The sequence below is a fragment of the Pongo pygmaeus genome, chromosome 16 (genome assembly GCF_028885625.2).
Source record: "Pongo pygmaeus isolate AG05252 chromosome 16, NHGRI_mPonPyg2-v2.0_pri, whole genome shotgun sequence".
NCBI classification, from domain to species: Eukaryota; Metazoa; Chordata; class Mammalia; order Primates; family Hominidae; genus Pongo; species Pongo pygmaeus.
The window spans coordinates 69892979-69916053 of NC_072389.2; the positions used below are offsets into that span (position 1 = coordinate 69892979).

Genomic DNA, 23075 nt, shown 5'->3' on the forward strand with positions numbered 1-23075 from the left:
ATGGCAGGTGGAGGTGAGCTAAATTAGTCACAGGAACCAAATTGGTTGTGCTAGGGCAATATAGGCGTTGTTGGGCCATCTGGGTGTGGTTGACTTCTGGGAGGTCTTTTTAGTTTTTCTTTCTCACTTCATTCCATAAATATTTATTGGATGCCATGGTTTAGTTGTTTAAGATCTATCAATGAACAAAATAGACCAAAAAAAAAATCAACCTCATGGATGTTATCTTTGAATAGGAGATAGAAATAAACATAATAATATATAAAATTAAGAAGGTAATATATGATATGGGGAAAAGTACAGCAGGATAAGGAGAATTGGGAGTGGAAAAGAGGGTTAGGTAGGAAAGGTGGGAGGGGTTGCAACCCTAAATAAGATGGTTAAAGTAGAGATCTTTGAGAAATGTTGTGTTACTAGGTTGTTAGGCACTTCCCTGAGATTAGTGGATTCTTTTCTGCCCAGCAGAGAGAAAGGCAATGTCTACAGTTGTTCCAGAGTCCAGCTGACACTGAGGAGAAATAGCTACTCCTTATGTTCTTTTCTCCTGGCTGCTCCTCTGGCTGGCATCACTGGAAGTTAACTGGGGTGAAAATTGCAGTCAGTCATGTCTGGAAGACAGCAGGGGTGGAACTAGAGGCCTTCTAACCCAGTTCCCTGAGGGGTGGGATTTACCCTTCTCCTCACTGAGCCTTGGTTGCCTGGAGTGATGGGTGAGGTAGGCCTCTTGACTTTTTTTCCTTCCTCAAAGGGAGAAGCCCAGTATCATAATCGTCTCTCTTCTTAGTGAGGCCTCAGCAACTTTATTTCAGGTAGCTCTTTAAAAATAAGCTTTCAAAGAGTGTGTGCTATGCTCCTGGCCTAAAGCGTGAATTTTCAGGTTTTTGGTGCTTTGACTTCCTCTCAACACATAGCTGTGTTTTGGAAGTCTCAGTACCTAATTCAGCAGCCTAAAGATGAAGTTTTCTTATGTCTAGATGCTCTCTTGTTTGAATTGCGGATTGTAAATTTATTTATTTATTCCCTTGCTTACTCTTTTCTTTCTTTTTTTTTTTTTTTTTTTTTTTTTTGAGACGGAGTCTTGCTGTGTTGCCTAGGCTGGAGCGCAGTGGCGCGATCTTGGCTCACTGCAAGCTCTGCCTCCCCGGTTCACGCCATTCTCCTGCCTTCAGCCTCCCAAGTAGCTGGGACTACAGGCACCTGCCACCACATCCGGCTAATTTTTTGTATTTTTAGTAGAGATGGGGTTTCACTGTGTTAGCCAGGATGGTCTTGATCTACTTCCGCCCACCTCGGTCTCCCAAAGTGCTGGGATTACAGGCGTGAGCCACCACACCTGGCCTGCTTTGCTTACCCTTTTCTAACCCTTCTACTTCATTATTTTTCTTGTTACCCTTTCCCTTTTCTCCTTTCATGAAGCTGATAGGAAACAGAAGTCCCTTAGGTCAGACAGCTATTTAGGTAATTGGCTAGAAGCTAAAAGTTATACCTAATATGCAAGCAATGGAATGGAATGTCTTATTTCCTTTTTTTTTTTTTTCTTTTTTTTGAGACAGACTCTCGCTCTGTCACCTGGGCTGGAATGCAGTGGCGCGATCTCAGCTCACTGCAACCTCTAACTCCCAGGTTCAAGTGAGTCTCCCACCTCAGCCTCCCGAGTAGCTGGGATTACAGGCATGTGCCACCACGCCCAGCTAATTGTTGTGTTTTTGGTAGAAATGGGGTTTTACCGTGTTGGCCAGGCTGGTCTTGGAACTCCTGACCTCAGATGATCCACCCACCTCGGCCTCCCAAAGTGCTGGCATTATAGGCATGAGCCACTGTGCCTGGCTGAACGTCTTATTTCTGTCCACATGTTATATTGGATTCAGCTTGTGGACATCAAGCTCTCAGCCTGTTACACTGTATGCCATTTGATGTAGCTGAGGATATATTGGGACCTGTTTACTCTGTTTTTGGTTATTTATACCACCAGCTTGTGTAGTTGCAGTACACAAGAAGGCCTATTTGCCATTTTGTAAAAATGTGGTCTTTTTCATATTTAATTTTAGAATAAAGGTGTGTGTTTGTGTGTGTCTGTTTAAAGAGGTGGGGTCTTGCTGTGTTGCCCAGGCTGGAGGACAGTGGCTATTCACAGGTGTGATCATAAGTGTGCCATGGCCTCAAACTCATAGGCTTGAGCTGTCTTCCTACCTCAGCCTCCCAGGTAGCTGGGACTACAGGCACATGGCACTGCACCTGGCAGAATAAATGAACTTTTTTTTTTTTTTTTTTTTGAGACAGAGTCTCACTCTGTTGCCCAGGCTGTGGTGCATTGTTGCGATCTCAGCTCACTGCAACCTCTGCCTCCTGGGTTCAAGTGAGTCTCCTGCCTCAGCCTCCCAAGTAGCTGGGATTACAGGTGCCTGCCACCAAGCCTGGCTAATTTTTGTATTTTTAGTTTTTAGTAGAGACAGGGTTTCACCATGTTGGCCAGGCTGGACTCAAACTCCTGACCTCAAGTGATCCCCCACTTCCCAGACTCCCAAAGCGCTGGGATTACAAGTATAAGCCACCACATGGCCAGAATAAATGAATTTTGTAGTGAACTCAGATCCATACTAAGGAAAAATCTATTACTTTTAAGCAGACAGAGTTCTAATATTGGGTGGTCTTCTGGGCAGATTTTGTATTACCTTTCTCTGGGAGGGTTTGCTGTATATCAAACTTGAAGTCATACATTCTCCCTACCTATGCTTAAGTAGTACCATAACATATTACTGATATTGTTAATTTTAAAGCCAGCAGCTGTTAATCCAAGTGTATGTTGTTGTTTTCTTTAGTGGTTGAAAGGATATCAGTTTAACTGACCAAACTGTATTACTTTTATTAGTAAGAGAACTTGAACATAGCTTATTTGCTGCTGTTTACTTAATAATGTTTCTGTGGTTTGTGTTTGTAGGCCCTTCCAGTTGCAGAGCTAGAAATCTAGGCAATGTGGATTTCAGATGAGTTTCATAACACTGTCTGACACAGTGGGAAGTGCAAGGAAGTATCTGGCAATATTATTTTTCTTATGGAGCCTTTCCATAAGAAGGAAATTCAGTTATAACAAAGTCATATTTGGGTAGGTGACATAATGGTAAAATGACATTTTCTGCCAATAACAAAACCTATGTATTGTACCTGTGTGATTTTTTTTTTTTTTTTTTTTTTTTTTGAGACAGAGTCTCGCCCTGTTGCCCAGGCTGGAGTGCAGTGGCACAATCTTGGCTCACTGCAAGCTCTGCCTCCTGGATTCACGCTGTTCTTCTGCCTCAGCCTGCCAAGTAGCTGGGACTACAGGTGCCACCACCACGCCTGGCTAATGTTTTGTATTTTTAGTGGAGATAGGGTTTCACTGTGTTAGTCAGGATGGTCTCTATCTCCTGACCTTGTGATCCGCCCATCTCAGCCTCCCAAAGTGCTGGGATTACAGGCGTGAGCCACCGCGCCTGGCTCATACCTGTGTGATCTTAAGCATTTGATTTATTTAAAAGTTACCGGGGCTGGGCGTGGTGGCTCACACCTGTAATCCCAGCGCTTTGGGAAGCCGAGGTGGGCGGATCACTTGAGGGCAGGAGTTCGACACTAGTCTAGCCAACGTGGTGAAACCCCGTCTCTACTAAAAATACAAACATTAGCTGGGCATGGTGGTGCACACCTGTAATCCCAGCTACTCAGGAGGCTGAGGCAGGAGAATGGCTTGAACCCGGGAGGCAGAGGTTGTAGTGAGCCAAGATTGCACCACTGTACTCCACCCTGGGCGACAGACTGAGACTCTGTCTCAAATTTAAAAAAAATAAAAAATGAAAGTGTTATTGGCCAGGAGCAGTGGCTCACGCCTTTAATCCCAGCACTTTGGGAGGCTGAGGCGGGCAGATCACCCTGAAGTCAGAAGCTCGAAACCAGCCTGGCAAACATGGCAAAACCCCATCTCTACTAAAAATACAAAAAATTAGCCTGGCATGGTGGCAGGCGCCTGTAATCCCAGCTCCTGGGGGGGGTCTGAGGCAGGAGAATCGCTTGAACCTGGGGGGCAGAGGTTGCAGTGAGCCGATATCGTGCCACTGCACTCCAGCCTGGGCAACAGAGCAAGACTCCATCTCCAAAAAAAAGTGTGCCGGGTGCGGTGCCTCATGCCTGTAATCCCAGCACTTTGGGAGGCTGAGGCGGGTGGATCACCTGAGGTCAGGAGTTCAAGACCAGCCTAATCAACATGGTGAAACCCCGTCTCTACTAAAATACAAAAATTAGCTGGGCGTAGTGGCGGGTGCCTGTAATCTCAGCTACTTGGGAGGCTAAGGTGGGAGAATAGGTTGAACCCAGGAGGCGGAAGTTGCAGTGAGCCGAGATTGCACCACTGCACTCCAGCCTGCGCAACAAGAGTGAGACTCCATCTCAAAAAAAAAAAAAAAAAAGTGTTACCAATAATTTAATTCTCATCTCATATGCTTGATGGAAGGAGACTAACTGTTGAGGTATAGTACTGCTCTGGGCTATATACCTCATAGGAATGATAGAGGCAGCAAGTGATTATTATAAGGAATAACAAGCAATAGTAATGTTAATTTTTTTCCCTATAACCAGAGAAGTAGCATGGAAGTTTGAAAGGTTTAAATCCTTGCTTAAATAAAAATGTCAGCCCTAATCAGAATAATGTGACTGAACTTGAAATGTTAAAGGAATTGGAGAAGCTGCAAAGTTAGGTCAGATAGTAATACAAGGTTTATTTATACACAGGTTGATTAAATTCTTCATTGAGAGCAAATGTGGTTTTGACTAAGATAAGCTACTCCCGACAGTTGGCAGTTTTACAACATATAAAGCAAATAAATAACCTGAATTTTACCTGGAGGAACAAATAAGAATTGATTCAGGTTTCTGTAGGTCAGGCATTATTTCATAATAATTATACCATGATTAAGTTCAGCATTCTTCAGAAAGGAGAACAAAATCTGTCATACGAGGATTCATTTTTAGGAAATTGAGCTGTGATCACGTATATATTAGGGTGAGTGGAAAGGAAGATTTTTTAAAGAGAAGCCTTCTGGAAATTTAAAGACTTAAAAATCATCATATTTGAAATACATGATGCATTAAAAGAATGCAAGCGATCAAAAGGACCATACAAAACAGATTGTTATTTGGCATAGGCTTAGAGGCTGTGGAGAGAAGAAAGGCATCTTTCTTTTCTTTTTCTTTTTTTTTTTTGAGACGGAGTTTCACTCTTGTTGCCCAGGCTGGAGTGCAATGGCGCGATCTCGGCTCACTGCAACCTCTGCCTCCCAGGTTCAAGCGATTCTTCTGCCTCAGCCTCCCTAGTAGCTAGGATTACAGGCATGTGACACCACGCCTGGCTAATTCTGTATTTTTAGTAGAGACGGGGTTTCTCCATGTTGGTCAGGCTGGTCTCGAACTCCCGACCTCAGGTGATCCGTCTGCCTCGACCTCCCAAAGTGCTGGGATTACAGGCATGAGCCACCACGAAGAAAGGCATCTTTCTAAGAAGAAGGCATCTCTAAAATATTAGAAACGTTTTCAGTCAAGGCCAGAGAAGCCCACAGAGTGATTAGGAACAACGTAGAAATTAGGTGAATAAAAGATGAATTCAATAAGCCTCTTTGTAGAAGTGATTAGGTAAGAGATTTTATTTGTGTTTTTTGTTTATTTGTTTGTTTTTGAGATGGAGTCTTGCTCTGTCGCCCAGGCTGGAGTACAGTGGCACGATCTCGGCTCACTTTAACCTCCACCTTCCGGGTTCAAGCGATTCTCCTGCCTCAGCCTCCTGAGTAGCTGGGATTATAGTCGCACGCCACCACACCTGGCTAATTTTTATATTTTTAGTAGAGATGGAGTTTCACCATGTTGATCAGGCTGGTTTCAAACTCCTGACTTCGTGATCCGCCTGCCTTGGCCTCCCAAAGTGCTGGGATAACAGGTGTCAGCCACCGCGCCCAGCCTTGTTTTTGTTTTTAAAAAAGATATGTTATAATGAAAAGGTCAGCTAGAGAATTGGTAAGACTACTTAATCATGGTGTGAAAGATCCATTTAAGAATGAAAACATTAGAGAATTTCCACTATTTCTTTCCAACCAGATTAAAGTTTCTAGTACAAATGATGATAGATGCTTAACTTTTTTTAAAAGTTTTTTTCTGATTAGAACATGAATAAATCCTCTAGGAAGTACAGAAAAATATATAGAAGTCCCAGGAATTATCCCAGAAATGTTAACATTTATTTAATATTTCCTATACTTTTTTTTTTCTGGCTACCTAGGCTTTTCTTGATTAAATCAGTAAACTTGATGAGCTCAAATTTATCTACCCAAGAATTTAGGAAGAATTCAGAGATAACCTGTGGAATGCTTAGTGAAAGTATAGCACCTTAAATTGTAAGTGGCGTGGTCACTATACTAAGGAACTGGTGTAGATTTCAGATGTGGTTCTGTCCATAAGAAGGGTTCAGAGTGAAAGGACTAAAAACTACACCATATTAGAAAGCTGGAAAATGTAGATTAAAGATTGAGATGACTTGGTGCCAGTCATATAATTTGTTGGCGTCAAAGCAATGGATTAGATTACATAAGGAAAAATCACATATGACAAATCATTAATACTTTTATGTGAACACAGTTGTTACCAGTGGACATTGTTTAGTTTGAAAAGACTTCTGGTAAGGAAGGTCAGACCAAAGACTGCTTGAAAACTTTAGTCATGGAGTGGCAGAAAATTGTTTTGTGAATTAGCAAACTGATTTTCTGATGGTAAATACTTCCCTAGGTCTACAGTCCCTTTTCTTCAGTTCTAAAAACCTCCAAAAGCTCTGAAAACTGAAAGATTTTTGAAAAGATATGCACAAATCTGACTTCAACTAATAAATGGCTATTTATAGTCTTTTTTATGTAAAGTAAATATTCATATTGCTGGAGGAATATTAACGAATTTGATTACAGGGTGCTGTTTCAGTTTTTTCTTTCTTTTTTTTTTTTTCCCTGAGATGGAGTTTCACTCTTGTCACCCAGGCTGGAGTGCAATGGTGCTATCTCAGTTCCCTGCAACCTCCACCGTCCAGGTTCAAGCGATTCTCCTGCCTCAGCCTCCTGAGTTGCTGGAATTACAGGGATGTGCCACCACGCTCAGCTAATTTTGTATTTTTAGTGGAGACGGGGTTCTCCATGTTGGTCCGGCTGGTCTCGAACTCCCGACCTTAGGTGATCTTCCCGTCTCAGCCTTCCGAAGTGCTGGGATTACAGGCGTGAACCACCACGCCCGGCCTCTTTTTTTTGAGGCAAGTTCTTACCCTGTCAGCCAGGCTGGAGTGCAGTGGCAGAATCATGGCTCACTGCTTCATCGACCTTCTGGGCTCCAGTTATCATCCTGTCTCAGCCTTCTGAGTAGCTGGGACTACAGATGCATACCACCACGCCTGGCTACATTTCTTATTTCAGTAGAGACGAGGTCTGACTATGTTGCCCAGGCTGGTCTTGAACTCCTGAGCTCAGATGACCCTCCCACCTTGGCCTCCCAAAGTGCTGAGATTACAGGTGTGAGCCACCATGCCCAGCACTGTTTCAGTGTCTACTGACAGCATTACAGTCTACTATATAAGGTGTATTAATTATCTGAGCTGGCCTTGAACTCCTGGGCTCAAAAATCATCCTCTTGCCTCAACCTCCAGAATAGCCAGGACTGTAAGCACACATCATCACACCTGGCTATTTCAGCTTCTTACAGATGAAATAACTGAGGCCCAAATAGCTGTAGTGACTTCCCAATGTTATTACACATCTAGGGAGAGTAAATAGTAGAATTGAGTTTTTCTGCCTGCTTACTTGGTTTTGTGTTTTTCCCCCCATTGCACTGTGCTGCTTCCTTGTTAATCAAATATTAACAAGTTTGATTAGAGGGTGCTGTTTCAGTTTCTTTCCTTTTTTTTTTTTGTCCTGGTGACATTGCCTCCAAAGACCATCTTGATGATAAGTTCTATGTGGAAGAGTTTAGTGACATTCATCTTATTTGACATTTTAATAAATGTTTCACATAAGTGAAATATTGAGATTTTCCTATGACATTAAACTCTTCCAGGTAGTTAGGTCCCCAAATTGTTGAGATTATGCTTCAGGAATATCTTGACTGAGGTGAAAAGTAAATGAGCTTCAGTGTGGATAAGAATTGCATTTAAAAAGAGGGAGAAAGTCTAAACTACTTTCTTAGGATGTGTAATTTTTGGCTAACAATTGCAGCCCCTAGTAGAAACTAAAAATCTTGGCCGGGCACGGTGGCTCACGCCTGTAATCCCAGCACTTTGGGAGGCAGAGGTGGGCGGATCACGAGGTCAGGAGTTCGGGGCCAGCCTGGCCAACATGGTGAAACCCTGTCTCTACTAAAAATACAAAAATTAGCTGGGCGTGGTGGCATGTGCCTGTAATCCCACCTGTTCGGGAGGCTGAGGCAGGAGAATCGTTTGAACCTGGGAGGTGGAGGTTGCAGTGAGCCGAGATTGCGCCATTGCACTCCAGCCTGGGCAACAGGGCGAGACTCTGTCTTAAAAAAAGAAAAAAGAAAAAAAAAAAAAGGCCGGACGCGGTGGCTCACGCCTGTAATTCCAGCACTTTGGGAGGCCGAGGCGGGCGGATCATGAGGTCATGAGATCGAGACCATCCTGGCCAACATGGTGAAACCCCGTCTCTACTAAAAATACAAAAATTAGCTGGGCATGGTGGCGCTTGCCTGTAGTCCCAGCTATTCAGGAGGCTGAGGCAGGAGAATCGCTTGAACCCGGGAGGCGGAGGTTGCAGTGAGCCGAGATTGCGCCACTACACTCCAGCCTGGGTGACAGTGAGACTCCGTCTCAAAAAAAAAAAAAAGTGAAAGTGAAAAGAAACTAAGAATCTTGGTAAGATATTCCTCGAAAAATTAACTTAGTGTACTGCCAGGGAAATGCTGGGCATCATTAGGAAGAGAATCAGTACCAAATAAACAAAGATAAAAATAAACTTCCATCTGTGTAAAACCAAGGTTTGTTTATATTTGTGATACTGTGTATTCTGTTGACCCTGAAGAAGTATTTATCAAAGCTGATGACCAAAGAAGATGAAGGCTTTAATGAATACATGCAAAGAAAAAAAAAAATTCAGCTTTTAAAGACAAAGGGAATATAATGTCAAGTGATGAAAAGAACATATAGACTTGATCACCAGTTCTTAGGATCCCGTATTAGATATGGAACACTCAGGTTAGAAGTGATTTTAGCTTAATGATTGGGCTACTCTTGTAATTAGTAAATAAATAAAATATGTTTAACAGTGGTAGAAATTTAAAAATGGAAGATTAACAAAGTGTTTGCATGTTTTTTAAATTACACTTTTTATATTGAGATAATTATAGAGTCTTAATGCAGTTGTAAGAATAATGCAGTGGGGTTGGGTGCAGTGGCTCATGCCTGTAACCTCAACACTTTGGGAGGTTGAGGTGGGAGGATCACTTAAGCCCAAAAGTTCAAGACCAGCCTGGGCAACATAGTGAGACCCTGTCTACAAAAAAATTTTTTTAAAATTCACTGGGCATGGTCATGCACCCCTGTAGTCCCAGCTATTCTGGAAGCTGAGAGGATTGCTTGAGCCCAGGAGGTGGAAACTGTAGTGAGCCATGATAGCACCACTGTACTCTAGCCTGGCAAAACAGCAAGACTGTCTCAAAAAATAGTAATAATAATGCAGAGGGATCCTTTGTACCCTTTACCTAGTTTCCTCCAGTGGTAACATCTTGCTAAAGCACAATATCGTAATTTTGACATTGATATAAGCCATCTATCTTGTTCAGACCTCCCCATTTTACTCATAATCACTTTTGTATATATGTGTTTTCAGTTCTGTGCAGACTTAATCACATGTAGAGTCATACTGTTTTCACCACCACAGTCAAGATACAGACAGCTCCATCACCACAAATGTCCCTCATGTTGTCCTTTTATAGCCACACCCACATCCTTTCTACTGTCCCCTTCTCCCATCCCCCACAATAAAATTTTTGATAAATTATTGGATTGGTACATTTTATAATAACCTGTTAAGGGAATCCAGGAGTATGAAGAAGTATATCCTTGACTTTTCCTAAAATTATTTAAAGTTTATTTTATCAGCCAGGCACGTTGTCTCACACCTGTAATCCCAGCACTTTGGAAGGCTGAGGCAGTTGGATCACTTGAGGTCGGGAGTTCGAGACAAGCCTACCCAACATAGTGAAACCCCATCTCTACTAAAAATACAAAAATTAGCCAGGTGTGGTGGCATGCGCCTGTAGTCCCAGCTATTCAGGAGACTGAGGTAGGAGAATCACTTGAACCCAGGAGGTGGAGGTTTCAGTGATCTGAGATCGCGCCACTGCACTCCAGCCCGGGTGACAGAGTGAGACCGTGTCTCAAAAAAAAAAATTGTTTTATCTATCCAAATAATAGATAAATTATTTTTGTTTTCCTATGAACTTTGTATTAAAAGTCAAATAGTGGGGCAGCTTTTTTTTTTCAAGACACAGTCTCGCTCTGTCACCCAGGCCAGAGTGCAGTGGCGTGATCTCAGGTCAGTGTAGCCTCTACTTCCCAGGTTCAAGTGATTCTCATGCCTCAGCCTCCTGAGTAGCTGGGACTATACCCATGTGCCACCATGCGATGCTAATTTTTTGTATTTTTGGTAGAGGCAGGTTTTGCCATGTTGGCCAAGCTGACCTGAAGTAATCTGTCCGCCTTGGCCTCCCAAGTGCTGGCATTACAGGTGTGAGCCACTACGCCTGGACTTTACTCTCATTTTTCTAAATAATAATGTGTTCTCTTACTGCCTTTCTCTTCTTATCGAATCATCCCAATATAGTTATGTCACAATTTTTGGTTAGGTCAATATTCATTATTTATTGTGCTGAGTAAATAAGTTTATTATTGAGCCATTTGATCTACTACTATTACATTTTTGGTGCAACTTTCCCCCCCCAGGAATTAATATCATTACTTAATTTTTTTTGGTTTGTTGTTATATCCCTATTTCTGATTAATTTTTTTCAGACTCTCCAACAGATCTATGAATCTCATAGTCAAACATCAAGTAATCTGTAAGTTAGTTTCTTACTGTCTCCCTCCATCCCTCCCTTCCTGTTATCTCTCTAAATAGCCTAATCAGTGGTGATTAATGGCATGATTCCCTTTACATATAATACTACTTTAGGATCAGGACTATGTTATAGCAAGACAATTCTCTTGTTCATAGGTATTTATTCTTTTACTTTTTAAAAAAGTATAATATGTATGTAGTAAAGTACAGTAAGTGCACGAATCTTGTGCACAACTCAATTTTTCCATATGTATACAGCTATGTAACCACTATCCAGTTCAAGATATAGAACATTTATTTCCAGCACCCTGCAAGATTCCCTTGTGTTTCTTCCCAGTTGGTATCCCTCTTCCCAAGCATGACCACTTTTCATGACTACTTTTTTCACTTTTGATTCACAGGTGTTTTTTTGTTGTTGTTTGTTTTTTGTTTTATTTTTATTTATTTATTTTTTTGAGACGGAGTCTTGCTCTGTCGCCCCGGCTGGAGTGCGGTGGCACAATCTCGGCTCACTGCAACCTCCGCCTCCTGGGTTTAGGTGATTCTTCTGCCTCAGCCTCCCGATTAGCTGGAACTACAAGCGAGCGCCACCACGCCCGGCTAAATTTTTTTTGTATTTTTAGTAGAGATGGGGTTTCACCATACTGGCCAGGCTGGTCTCGAACTCCTGACCTTGTGATCCGCCCACCTCGGCCTCCCAAACTGCTGGGATTACAGGTGTGAACCACCATGCCCGGCCGATTCATAGGTGTTTTAAATGTGACACTTGGATGGTTTAAGTCTGATAGAACTTTTACATTTATTATACATTTAAATATATACCTGGGGGCTCTCAGGAGTTTGTGGACTAGTGCTTTTTTGGGAAGCAACTATGCATGAATGAGACTGTTGCAAGGCTAAGATAATACTCAGAAATGGTTAGGAATTTTAAGAAATATGGAAGCTGCTTTGTTTTCTAACCTTTCCCTTAGATTCTTAATGAATCTGAATTCTTTTTTCTGGAGAAAGGAATCCACACTCTGATCTAGTAGATTTGACGGCTGACTGCTAATTGAGAGAGTTTATAACTAGTGACAAATCAAGGTGAAGTAAGAATGGAGAGGAGAAATGCCAGCGGGGCATTGATATGATTCTGCTCATTGAGGAAAACAGTGTTCATTCACTCATTTGTTGACCAAAATACTTAATGAAGGTAGACTGTAAACCAAACACTGGTTCTTCAATGGTGAGCACAAGAGAGACAGCCTCTGCCCTCAGGGTGCTTGCGGTGTAGTGCAGGAAACAAATGTGACATCCTTGAAGCAAAATGGTGGCAGTTGTGGCCATACCTCATGGCTGGAGAGGTAGTGTTAGGTATCTTTAAGGATATTTATGTGGATCCCACCCTTTTTTATGGCTAGTCTAGCATTATTTCTATTTTTTGATAAGAGAAGTTTTCTTTGTCCCCTCAGATTTATTCTAGGGCTTCTTGTAGAATAGATCTGGGAAGGGAGAGATAAGGTCTAGAATATAAAAAATGAAGGCAATTCCTTGTCTGTTCTGAAAAATGCTAAATGTTTTTTCCCTTCCCTGAGACTATGAATTTGACCATGTTTAGAGATGAAGAACTAGGTGTGATGTAATCCCAACACTTTGGGAGGCCAAGGTGAGAGGATCTCTTGAACGCAGGAGTTTGAGACCAGTCTGGGTGACAAAGAGAGACTTTTTTTCTACAAAAAAAGAAAGAAACAATTAGCCAGGTATGGTGGTGGTGCATGCCTGTGGTCCCAGCTACATGGTAGACTGAAGCAGGAGGAGGATCCCTTGAACCCAGGAGGTCAAGACTGCAGTGAGCTTGTGTTTGTTTGCACCACTGTATTCCCACCTGGGTGGCAGAGTGAGACCCTGTCTCAAAATTTAAAAAAAAAGGAAAATTAATGATTTGACACAACAGTTCTGTGTGCAAGCCTAGTTTTTTTTTTTTTTTCTTTTGAGACGGAGTCTCACTCTCTCGCCCAGGATGGAGTGCAGTGGCGCGATCTCGGCTCACTGCAACCTCTGCCCTCCAAGTTCAAGCGATTCTCCTGCCTCAGCCTCCCGAGTAGCTGGGATTACAGGCACCTGCCACTGCGCCCGGCTAATTTTTTTTTAGTAGAGACGGGGTTTCACCATCTTGGCCAGGCTGGTCTTGAACTCCTGACCTCGTGATCCACCTGCCTCGGCCTCCCAAAGTGCTAGAATTACAGGCGTGAGCCACCGCGCCTGGCACAAGCCTAGTTTTTTAGATGTTTTAAATGCTACCATCTCCACTATTCACTTTTTTTTTTTTTTTTAAAGACAGAGTCTCGCTCTGTCACCCAGGCTGGAGTGCAGTGGTGTGATCTCAGCTCACTGCAACTTCTGCCTCCTGGATTCAAGTGATTCTCCTGCCTCAGCCTCCCAAGTAGCTGGGATTACAGGCACCCGCCACCATGCATGGCTAATTTTTGTATTTTTAGTAAAGACAATTTCCCCGTGTTGGCTAGGCTGGTCTTGAACTCCTGACCTCAGGTGATCCACCCGCCTCGGCCTCCCAAAGTGCTGGGATTACAGGCATGAGTCACCACACCCAGCCACTTTTTTTCTAATAATTTGACATCACCACCTCCTTAGCACAAAAAGTTTATCTCTGGGGATAAGAACTTCTAAAGAGCTACATAGCCATCCAATTATGAGGGGAAGAGGCATGGCAGAGCTTATTTTTAAATTTTTATTTACTTGTTTGAGACAGCATCTCGCTCTGTCACCCAGGCCGGAATGCAGTGGCATGATCACAGCTCACTGCAGCCTCAACCTCTTGGGCTCAACCGATAATCCCATCTCAGCCTACCAAGTAACTGAGACTACAGGCATTTGCCACCATATCTGGCTAATTTTTTATTTGTATTTTTGTAGAGACAGGGTCCCATTATGTTGCCCAGGCTGGTCTCAAACTCCTGGGCTCGAGTAATCCTCCCGCCTTAGTCTCCCAAAGTACTGGGAGTACAAAGGCATAAGCCACTGCACCCGGCCAGTAGTTTGTTTGTTTTTTTTTTTTTTTTTGAGACGGAGTTTTGCTCCTGTTGCCCAGGCTGGAGTGCAATGGCACGGTCTTGGCTCACTGCAACCTCCGCCTCCTGGGCTCAAGCGATTCTCCTGCCTCAGCCTCCCTAGTAGCTGGGATTACAGGCATGCGTCACCACACCTGGCTAGTTTTTGTATTTTTAGTAGAGACGGGGTTTCTCCATGTTGGTCAGGCTGGTCTCGAACTCCCGACCTCAGGTGATCCATCTGCCTCGGCCTCCCAAAGTGCTGGGATTACAGGCATAAGCCACCATGCCCGGCCCCCAGCTAGTAGTTTTTTTAAATTGTTTACCTTAGATAATCTGCCTCTGCTTTTTGGCCTACCTATACACAGGCTTTAGTAAGGGTTTTCTATGTGGATCACTTTCACCAGATGAATCTCTAAAGGGTCAGGACTGAATTATTTACATATTCAGTATACCATTTAGCGTATTGTGAGATATATGCTGGCACAGAGCAGTAGTGACAAACACCAAGGATCTAAACCTGAGCCCAGCTGAATTGCTATGTGCTGATGGAAGAGTCAGTTGCTTATGTGAAATGAAACAGGTCAAGCCTTGTAATCTTTGTTGGAGAATAGCAGCCTTTGAGGACTATAAAACTATTGATGAGTTGCAGCATATAAAGACTCAGGGACTAAGAGATGCTGTTGTTTTGCCCTCCTGTCCTTAGGTGACACATGGTCAGATAAGCCCTGTTGAATTGGATCTGTCTTCTCAAATTGGCTCTTTTAGTCTGTTCTTTATCTAATCTCCATTGGAGATATAAGCTGAAAGCTATGGTACTTGAGGAGATGACACAGTTTCTTTGTTACAGTAATTAATGTAATAAATTAAGGGAGAGGCCCAAAGGGAAGGTGATTGTTTCTCATTAGAGCCCTAGGTGGAAATTCATTTGATTAGCAAGCTCCCATGAAGTGTGGCAGGTGGAGAGGGAAATGCCTGTTTTTACAGTTGGGTAAGCTGAGAGTCACTGAGGATGGTTTACATGTTGTACTAACCATACTGAAGCTGGCTAAATATGAATTGATTTCAGGGCAACATCTAGAATTCAGGGAAGATGGTATAAAATGGTTACCTTCTCAGCAACTTTGTTGTATCCCATTAGTTTATTGACAGTTCCCTGAGACATCAAATCCTATAAACCTCACACAGTTTATATTCGAAGACAGTTTATATTGTCAGTGGGAACAACAACCTTGTGGGTTAGAACAACTGGCAAAAGAGGTAGTACAGATGTTAAAACCGTGAGTCTTGCTGGGTGTGGTGGCTCACACCTGTAATCCCAGCACTTTGGGAGGCTGAGGTGGGCGGATCACTAGGTCAGGAGTTTGAGGCCAGCCTGGCCAACATGGTGAAACCCCATCCCTATCAAAAATAAAAAAATTAGCCAAGTATGGTGGCACCCCTGCAATCCCAGCTACTCGGGAGGCTAAGGCAGAAGAATCGCTTGAACTCAGGAGGTGGAGGTTGCAGTGAGCTGAGATCGTGCCATTGCACTCCAGCCTGGGCGACAGAGCAATACTCCGTCTCAAAAATAAATAAATAAAACCATGAGTCTTGAGATTGGTACCTTGTCCCTGAGGGATTTCTGAAGCAAGATGGAGTCTGTCAGTCACTACAGTGTATGGCTTTAGGAGCCACATCTAGCCGGGCATGGTGGCTCACGCCTGTAATCCTAGCACTTTAAAAGGCCGAGGCAGGTGGATCACCTGAGATTAGGAGTTCAAGACCAGCATGGCCAACATGGCGAAACCCCATCTCTACTAAAAGTACAAAAAATTAGCCAGGCGTGGTGGCACATGCCTGTAATCCCAGCTACTTGGGAGGCTGAGGCAGGAGAATTGCTTGAAGCCAGGAGGCAGAGGTTACAGTGAGCCGGGATTGCGCCACTGCCCTCCAGCCTGGGCGACAGAGCCAGACTCTGTCTCAAAGAAAAGAAAAAAAAAAGCCACATGTGAAGGTAGGCATAGCCTAAAAGGAAAACCCTAATCACTGAGTTCATGGAAGAAGAAAAGATTGCCATTTCCTTTCATGGAACTCAAATGAGTATTGGTACAACCTGTAATTTAATTTGTAAAAAAAATTTTTTTAAAACGTTTTCCTTTATTTTTCTTAATACTTTAGATGCCTTGTGAAAGGTAGAACCATGAGACAGTTCTCCCTAAGTTCAGACACTAGAACCTTATAAGAGTAGTTGGGTCATGTATTTTCGAGTTGTCTTCTTTTTCTTTTTCTTTTTTAAATAAATAGAGATGGGGTCTCGCTGTGTTGCCCAAGCTGGTCTAGAACTCCTGGGCTCAAGTGATCCTCTCACCTCAGCCTCCCAAAGTGCTGGGATTACAGTCGTGAGGTGCTGTACCCAGCTTTGACTTGTCTTACATTTTTCAGATTTATATCCTCATGATATGCTTAGAATGTGATAGACTCTTCCTCCATCTTATAATGAGAAAATACTTAATGAAGCAGCTTAGCTAGTGTCAATGGAAATTTGAGTCCAGAAATCACATCTCCTGACTCAGAGTTCAGTGTTCTTTTTACTACACCATGCTACCCTCCTCGAATTGAATATAGCATTTTTTCTTTGGCATGCAGTTTTTGGAGGGGAATACCTAGCTAGACAGCCCTAATATCCATATTTTGTGTGTGACCTGTGTGGTCTCAAGCAGATTATAATTCATATATAACTGTCACATGCTCAGTTCAAAGCCCGTAAGAGGATTGATCCAAAATCCATAAGAAAAGGAGAGGACAGATAAATTTACAGTAGAATAGTATTAGACAATTTACTGCTTATACTGGATTATCTGTGGGTAGTTACCAATTAAAGGAATTGGCTCTTTGAAGCCTTCTTGGATGGGTACAGAGATCTCTCTGGGGTGAAAGAGAAATGTAGTGTTTCTTGTTATGTTTATGTTTGGATATGAGTGGGGTCCAGTTGCTGTTTTTGCCCTCTGAGCTGGGACAGAAACCTTACATGAAAACTCTCATTCTTACCCTTGTCGAAGGAGAGGCCTTGTTCATTCCTGAGGTAGAAGAGTTGTATGGTCACTGACATAAGTCCTTAAAATTGCAATTAATGACCTGAAATGTATGATTTACAATGTACAAGCCTGTGGGCTGGGAGTCAAAGAGATGGATGTTGTTATGATACGTTTTTAAGCAGGAGTGCTTTGGGTAAATACAGGGTATGGAAAGTGATTGTCATGACCTATCTTGGTCCCTTAAACATATCCATGTAGCGAGGAATTTCTTAATGATCAGATGTAGGAACAAAACACAGTACTGACAACTCATGGTGGACAAGTGATTCCAGAGGCTGTTGAGTTGCAGTCCTAAAGAAGGAGGTGGAGTACACTCAGACAGAAGGAGAGACAAGAGAGGAAAATAATCACAGAAGCTTGTGCAAGTTGTTACATGCCTTGTGGTCTCTGTAAGATATTGGTTCTCCTGATTCTGCACTTTCTCTGCCATGAAAGCAAGAGGTCAGTGCTTTTCGTTTCCCACTAGCATGTTGGTTACCCTACCTCTTGGGGTTAAACATCTCTGCAATGACCTGTCAAAGAGTTGATTATTAGCTGCATAAAGCCAGGGATGCTGTAGGGAACAGATGGGAAGTGGTTTGGCTGCTGCAGCCAGGCTGATTGAAGAATCCTTGGCAATTTTACAGTGTATCTTTGGAAATGTACCACCAAAGTTACTATGAAGCCTGCTGGGTTTGGAAACCTAGATTTCTGAAAAGTCACCTGGTTGAAAAGTAGTACTTATGAAAACTCTTCACTCTCAAAAATAGGAATATAGGGACTTTCTGAAAGAACATCAGGACCACCAAAGATCAGCCCTTGGGATATGTTTTCTTTGCATCCTGATCATTCAGAAATTTTGGATAGTTTTCTAGTAGGGAAAGCACTTTTTGATGGGTGTATTAATAGAATTATAAATTTGAAAAAGGCCTTAGGCATGTCTAGACTAACCCTACCACACACAGGAGAATCTTTTATGTATTTGCTTCACAGGTGATTATGCTTTTTTTGCTTAAATACTTTCAGTAAAATAGACATTAAACATTGTGGGTCATTGTTGGGAATCTCAGGATATTAAATTTTTTCCTGAGTTAAATATCTGTCTTTCTGTAACTTCTACTCACTGACTCTCTTTCTACCCTCAGAGTCACAGAGTTACTTTCTCTCTTCCACACTGCAGACGTCATATACATATACGTATGTTTTTGTTTTTGTTTTTTCCTTTTGAGACAGAGTCTTGCTCTTGTCACCCATGCTGGAGTGCAATGGTGCAATCTCAGCTCACTGCCTCCCAGCCATTATCCTACCTCAGCCTCCCAAGTAGCTGGGATTACAGGCTCCCGCTACCATGCCTGGCTAATTTTTTGTATTTTTAATAGAGACGGGGTTTCATCATGTTGGCCAGGCTGGTCTTAAACTCTGACCTCAGGTAATCCACCTGTCTAGGCCTCCCAAAATGCTGGGAGAACAGGCGTGAGCCACCTTGCCTGGCACCATCATATATTTGAAGCTAACAGCCTGTCTTCCTTCAGTGTTCTCCTTTCCAGACTAAAGAATCCCAGTTTCTAAGGTCTTTCCTCTTAAGAAATGGCTTCCCAGTCTTGTACCATACTGTGCTCTGTAGTACATCCTTTCAGTTTATTAATATCACACTTAAGATGTGGAATCTGGGAATAAGCATAGATCATCAGATGTTCTTTTCGCCTCCAGCTACCGTTTCAGAAAAAGTACAATTTTTAAAAAGTATAATGGCAGTATTACTTGCTTACTAGAAGAAAATCCCAAAAAACAAAACAATTTGCCATGGCATATGGAATTGGAACAAGAGGAATTTGAAAAAAATGTCAGCTTTATAACTTACAGTGCATCTTTCCTTATTGTTAAGGCTTTTTGAGGTACATTATCAAAGTACTGGTTTTCCCTCACATGTTATTCAGGGATAATTGTTAATATCTGAATTGAGTTTTTAGATTACAAAGTGCAGTTGTTATTTGTATTTATAGGAATTATTTAAATTTATGCTACATTGAACTGATTTTAGTATTTCAGGTAGTTTTTTTGTTTGCTGGTTGATTTTTTGAGATGGCATCTTGCTCTGTCGCCCAGTCTAGAGTGTAGTGGCACGATCTTGGCTCACTGCAACCTCTGCCTCCCAGGTTCAAGCAATTCTCCTGCCTCAGCCTCCCAAGTAGCTGAGATTATAGGATGTACTATCACACCCGGTTAATTTTCGTGTTTTTATATTTTTAGTACAGAAAGGGTTTCGTCATGTTGGCTAGGCTGATCTCGAACTCCTGACCTCAAGCGATCCACCCACCTGGGCCTCCAGGAGGCCCAGAAGTGCTGGGATTATAGGCCTGAGCCACTGTGCCTGGCTTTCTTTATGAATTTTAATTGATACTGCATTTTTTGTTTCCTTGCATCTTTTTTTTTTTAATGTTATATCCTTTTGTCCTTCCAACTAAGTTACACATTTTCATTTTAACCTGTTATCTTTTTTTTTTTTTGAGACACAATTTCACTCTGTCGCCCAGACTGGAGTGCAGTGGCATGATCTTGGCTCACTGCAACTTCTGCTTCCCAGATTCAAGTGATTCTCATGCCTCAGCCTCCCAAGTAAGTGGGATTACAGGCACATGCCACCACACCCAGCTAATTTTTGTATTATTAGTAGAGATGAGGTTTCACCATGTTGGCCAGGCTGGTCTTGAACTCCTGACCTCAAGTGATCCTTCTGCCTCAGCCTTCCAAAGTGCTGGGATTACAGGCGTGAGCCACTGTGCCTGGCCTCTGTTATCTTTTTAATGCTTTCTTCCTTACTGGCATACTTTGTTTATCATGCATCCTGCAGCAGGTCAGGCAGTACAGTAGACTGAGAACTGTCAGAAGCTCTCAGTGAGCACTAACATTTTTCTGTTTTATATGCTTTCCTTATTCCTTCGGAGTCTCTCTTCCATTACCATTCTATTTTCTAGAGGAAGGTCTTTTGAAACTAAGGAAAGTTTTATTGTTTTTCCAAGGATAAAACAAGGTGGGGTTGTTTTAATGGTTAAATTACATACTGAGGATAGTGAGTAACCCTTAGATTAATGTAGGTTACACTCTAAGCCTAGCCACAATTGCAAAGATTAGAGAACTAAAAAATTATGAATTGGGGAAGAACTGTGCTTTAATAATTCTCTATCATGGAAATTCAGTTGGCATCTCCTTTCCTAGAGATGCCCTCTGCCCCTCATAATAGAAAAATTATTTTCAGTACCATGTTCCATTGCCTTACTCACTGTCTTACTTGCTCCTGTATTTTCAGCACCTAGGTTAGTGCCTGGCACGTCGAAGGCAATAAGTAAAAGATTTTCTAACAAATGAATAGGTATCTACTATGCTATTTCATGGAGGCCAAGTCTTCTTGTGTAGTGTTGAGAATTCCAAACAGCTTACTAATTTCTTCAGAATCCTAGATCATTTTCAGAGTATCATTTCTTTTTTTTTTTCTTTCTTTCTCTTTTTTTTTTTTTTTTTTTTTTGAGACAGCATCTTGCTCTGTCACCCAGGCTGGAGTGAAGTGGCACAATCTCAGGTCACTGCAGTCTCGACCTCCCAGGCTCAAGCCATCCTCCCACCTTTCAGCTCCCTGAGTAGCGGGGGCTATAAGCATTACCATCACACCTGGCTAATTTTTGTATTTTTTATAGAGACAGGGTTTTGCCATGTTGCCCAGACTTGTCTCAAACTCCTGGGCTCAAGTGATTCTCCCGCCTTGGCCTCCCAAAGTGCTGGGATTACAGGCGTGAACCACCATGCCTGGCCTAGAGTTATCATTTTGTAAGAGATTATGTTTCCTTTACCTTGTAACTTTTTTCATAGTTTGTACATCATATCCTCCACCCCCACTTTTTGCCCATCTCTTATAAAGTAGGATCTATGTAGACTTGGCATTTACTAATAAATAGTGGTTGGTTGCTGTTAACACTAAGATCTCCACTTGGGTAATGGATATATTTTCTTTCCACATCTACAGCTAAACGGCAGATAAGTGTGCACACCTCTCCCTCTTAAATTCCAGTTGCTAGCAGGCATTCACCTGGCTCCTCTCCTTTGCTCTTCTACTGTGACATCTTTTCTTGCCCCTACACCCTAGTTCTTTGACATTGCTCTGAGGGAATAGGTAAAAAAGTACAATTTGTCTTGTCTCTGTCCTACCTGTGGCATTTACAGATCTCTACAAAGTTAGAGATCCACTTTGCAGAATTCACTGTGACACTACTGGCTTGTTCTTTCTACTCAATTATCTTATAAAAATTACTTTTTGGCTGGACACGGTGGCTCACACCTGTAATCCCAGCACTTTGGGAGGTCAAGGCAGGCAGATCACGTGAGGTCAGGAGGTTGAGACCAGCCTGGCCAACATGGTGAAACCCCGTCTCTACTAAAAATACAAATGTTAGTCATTGTGGTGCATGCCTGTAATCCCAACCTCTCGGGAAGCTGAGGTGGGAGAATTGCTTGAACCCGGGAGGCAGAGGTTGCAGTGAGCCGAGATTGCGCCACTGCAGTTGAGCCTGGGCAACAGAACAAGGCTCTGACTCAAAAAAAAAAAAAAAATTTTTTTTAATGGATACAGAAAGATGGTGGACAGACGAATAAGCAAGAACAGAACTCTTTGGCTTTATCATAAAATAATACTGGATGATATATGTTGACTGCCAGGTTTTCTAGATGGCACACTCCTCAAGTCTCGTTAGTCAGGAGATAGTGGAGACAGAGTCTTACTCTGTCACCCAGGCTGGAGTGCAGTGATGCGATCTCAGCTCACTGCAACCTCTGCCTCCCAGGTTCAAGTGATTCTTCTAACTCAGCCTCCCGAGTAGCTGGGATTACAGGTGCCTGACACCACATCCGGCTAATTTTTGTATTTTTAGTAGAGACGGGGTTTCGCCACATTGGCCAGGCTGATCTTGAACTCCTGACCTCAGGTGATTCGCCTGCCTCTGCCTCCCAAAGTGCTGGGATTACATATGTGAGCCACTGCACCTGGCCATAAATTGCATTTTTAATATACCCCATCAACACCACCCCCTTTTGTAGCCAATCTCTGTTTCCTGTGGTGTGAGGCCTGGTGTTTGTCAATACAGTGCCATCAGTATTACATGAGAAAGTGAAGAGTTATCCTACATCCTGGCGTTAGGATTTTTAGTAGTGTCCAGTTTTTCGTAGAGTAAACATTTTTCTTCTTTTGTGTGTCTTCCTATTTTAGTGGGAAATGGGAAAGGCCACTTTGAATCGTGCTATTGAGATAATAATTTGAAACCTGGAGTTTGAGAAGGCTGATTCAGCTACTCTGAACTTAAGCTGATTTGGTTGAGTCCCCTCTGAGATTGTCTCCTCTAGTTTAAGTCTTAGCCCCCTGTCCTGAAGTTGCATTTTCCCCAGTTCTGCTTGTTTTTCTCTTTTATTCTTAACCATAAGACTTTTCTTTCCCAATAGTAAGAGGAATCTATACTATTTGTACTAGAGATAGACCCTGTTAGAGGGTTTTTAAAGCTTTTGCTAGATCATGTTCTGAGTCTCTGATAATGTAAGAAAAAGCAAGGAGAAATGGGGGTATAAGTAAAGTTGTGCTAGAGCTTGCATCTGTGATATGCCAGGACCTGTATTGATTGCGAAAGGGTTGCCAGCTGACAGTGGTAGTAGAAATAGGTCTCTTAGGAATGGGAAATTAACTCTAGAGGACTCCTAGTTAAGACTTAACCACGGAATCTCTGGGCAATTGGAAATACTGTACTGTCCCCTAGGGAGATGGAGTGGGAATTGATTTTTCCTTAGGTCCAATGTAACTTGGTTAGAAATACAATTGA

At 42.5% G+C, this 23075-nt stretch overlaps 1 protein-coding gene across 3 annotated transcripts in view; it reads left to right on the forward strand.

Moving 5' to 3' along the window:
- Nucleotides 1-23075, forward strand: part of ZNF609 (zinc finger protein 609) — a 229812-nt gene that overhangs the window by 15495 nt on the left and 191242 nt on the right. Inside the window, exon 1 of one of the 3 annotated variants that reach the window (XM_063652277.1) lies at nt 11077-11118. The exons of the other annotated variants lie outside the window; for them this stretch is intronic. The gene's annotated coding sequence lies outside the window, so the exon portion shown is untranslated. Of the gene's footprint in view, nt 1-11076; nt 11119-23075 lie in introns of those variants that run through there. 3 annotated transcript variants of the gene reach the window in all.